Below are 3,256 nucleotides of genomic sequence, written 5' to 3' on the forward strand. Positions count from 1 at the left end.
AATATGTGAAAAGAGTTAAACCAAGACAACACGAACTATTTTTCAAGTGCAAAAACATCTAATGTGGTTTCAAGATCTATGAGGAAATTTTACCCGTGTTTATATTGAGGGCATAATGAGTATGACTTACAATATGTGAAAATGTCTAAATTTAATATGACTTTTAAAGACTGAGAAACCAGAGTCACAGCATAGTTTAAACTGTTCTGACTGATAACGGATGTTTTTAGGTCAGTGTTGAAGATTATTCTGATTATAAAAGTAAATAATATTTAATTTTGCAAATTCCATTGTGTTTAATTAGTGAATATCAAAACATAATTGTGAATATAGTATATGTGCCAATCACAGTTTTAGGCTATAGTGAATATATAGTAGAATGAACTAATTCCTATTCTTAACAATCTAATGGGACATATAGATACGTACCCTCTAAGATGGTCTGGAGTCATGCCAGCCTCCTGGAATTCTGGTATTCACATCATCACGTAATCTTTTCCCTTTGACACTAGACAAAAAAGATATGTGTCAGTATTGAGATTAAAAGAGACTGCGTCTTCTCTCTCTCTCTCTCTCTGTCTCTCTCTCTCTCTCTCTGTCTCTCTCTCTCTCTCTCTCTTCCTCCTCTCTCTTTCTCTCTCCCTTTTTGTTTCCTAGGGCTGCTATAAAAAATTACCACAAACTGGGTGACTTAAAACAACAGAAATTAATTTTTTCACAGTTCCGGAGGCTAAAATTCTGAAATCAAGCTGTGAGGAAGATCACACTCTATTAGGAGAATCTGTTCCATGACTCTCTTAGCTTCTGGTGTCGTCGGGAATCTTTGGCATTCCTCAGTCTGTATCTGCATAATTCTAAACTCTGCTTCCGTCATCAGAAGGCATTCTTCCTACTGTTATTGAGTGTGTCCAAATTTCTCTCTTTTTATAAGGACACCTAGTCATTTTCAATTAAGGGCCCACCTACTCCCATATGACCTCACTTTAATTAATTATACCTACAAGGGCCCCATGCCTGAATGAGATCATATTCTGAGGTACTGAGGTTAAGATTTCAACATATTTTCTTTGGGGACACTATTCAACCCATAACACTCTAAGAGCCTTTACCCTAGGGGAGGTAAGCTGCCATGTTGTGAATAGCCATATGGAGTGTCTCACTAGAAGGGAATTGTTGTGTCTGGCCATCTGAGGCCTGCCAACTTCCTTTGCATGAACTTGGCAGTGGATCCTCTTCTAGTTAACCTTGAGATCACTGACCCTGGTCAACCTTGATTGCAGACTGTAAAAAGCCCCAAATCAGAGGCACCCAACTACTCTGTGCTTAAATTCCTGAGCTATGGGAACTGAGATAATAAGTGTTTGTTTTGTTTTTTTATTCTGTGGCTGAGGTCATTTTGTAAGAAGCTTGATAATTAATAACATCTTTTAGTATGGAGCACAATGTGTTGCCATAACAAATATCGAAAATGTGAGAGTAGTTTTGGAACAGAGAATAAGCAGAGACTGGAAGGATTTTGAGAAGTATGTTCCAGAATGCCCAAATTCCTTTGAAACAAATTTTTAGTAGAAATCTGGACTTTGTGGGTGATTTAGTGAGGGCTTAAAATCAAGTAAAGAACCTGTTATTGGAAACTGGAGGAAAGATCTTTGTTAAACACTATCAGAAAATTTAGCAATTCTGTTATCTGCAGTTATGTGGAAAGCAGAAAATCTCCCTAATTAAATAGGCTGATCTAGCTAGGGGATTTCTAAGCAAAGTGTTGACAGTGTGGCCTGGTTTTTTCTTTATGTTTTGAAATGCGAAGGAGAGAAAACTTGAGGAAAGAATGTTTTAAATCAAATGGAACCAAGACTTCATTAATTTTAAAATGCCTAGGCTCTCCAGATGGCAAATGATGATAACGTTAATAAATGGTTTGTGCCCATATGCCAAACCAAGGGTAATTCCAGGAATACTGTGGTCTAAAGATAAAGCCTAGGGTATTACTGTAAACTTATTTTTAGATTTCAGAAAAATTAAAATTGATGTCTAGAGTAGTATAGTCACACTAAATAAAGTCACTTCAAAGTTTTAAAGCTATAGTTTGGTTTTTCTCAACCAAACAACAGGACTTCTAGGATGCTTAAGAGTATCTCAGCGGGGATCTGTTAGAAAAATGGGTCTGTTAGAAAAACGCTTATTGTGAAGAGATTTATGTGTTTTGACCTTTTTCTGTTTGTTCTGTTGAATTGTGCATGTCCTGATGGAAGTTACAGGAGGTGGAGACTGATTGAATACATCAGAAAAGTCTTTTCTGAAAATCAGCTGACATTAAGGAGTTCTGCATAGGTGTTTAGAGGCAGATGATAGATTTTTCTCCTTATCAGTTGTTTGAAAATGTTATCATATTTATATAATATCTCCTTTCATATTTTACACAAATTCTACTTGCATTCTTCTTAATGTGTGCATATATAGTTTACTTCTTTCTTAAAATCCTTCAACAATATCATATTACGCCTAGTAAAAAGATTGAAAATTCCTGGCTTGTCTATATTACTATAACTTTCCCTTCCAAAACTATGTTTGAATAAACGACTAGCTTGGAAAGCTGTTCTCATACACAATAAGTAATGTCCAGAAGTAACTTACAAGGGACTTATGCATAGATGCTCTCCTTACACTGTTTTACTGTCATTCCCACCAAAATTAGGGTGAAAAAGATCCAAAAGCAGTTGAAGAATTTGTATTAGAATAAATGTTTCAGGAGAAATAAGATCATTTTATATAAATACTTCATGCTTCGAGAAAGTATGGACAACTTAGACTGAGAAAGAACTATAACAAAGGAAATAAAAAGAATAAAACATAGTAGGAGATGAAAAATGCTGGTAGCACTCAGCACAGAAAAGGAAGGTGAAAACCACTTCTGATATTCTTATCAGAAAGAAAGGAATGTTGTCTGATATTCTTAAGAAAGAAAACTGTTTTAGAAATATCACAATGTAAAATGGACTCTGCTAAGCAAGTCAAAGCAATTAAAATGGCGATTGTTAAGAAAGAAAGAATGAGAACTTACATGTACAAAAGTCATATTACTGAAGACTAGACCCCAATAGTAAAAAGTTAAGCATTAATAGAAGAAAAGGTACTAAAAGAAGAGGACAACTAAATATGACCATTAAAAACAAAAGTAAAGCACATCCTGGTGAAGTTTGTTAGTTTCCAGTAGAAAATAAAAGTATATTGTTTACAATGGAGAATATAAATCCTA

At 34.9% G+C, this 3,256-nt stretch overlaps 1 protein-coding gene across 2 annotated transcripts in view; it reads right to left on the reverse strand.

The window, feature by feature from the left end:
• The window catches only part of LOC105295907, a 108,669-nt gene that overhangs the window by 102,916 nt on the left and 2,497 nt on the right, over window positions 1–3,256 (reverse strand). For both annotated transcript variants that reach the window (XM_023533939.1, XM_023533938.1), the window contains exon 2: window positions 430–508. The gene's annotated coding sequence lies outside the window, so the exon portion shown is untranslated. The remainder of the gene's footprint in view (window positions 1–429; window positions 509–3,256) is intronic.

The sequence above is a fragment of the Pteropus vampyrus genome, unplaced genomic scaffold, assembly GCF_000151845.1.
Source record: "Pteropus vampyrus isolate Shadow unplaced genomic scaffold, Pvam_2.0 Scaffold116, whole genome shotgun sequence".
NCBI lineage: Eukaryota > Metazoa > Chordata > Mammalia > Chiroptera > Pteropodidae > Pteropus > Pteropus vampyrus.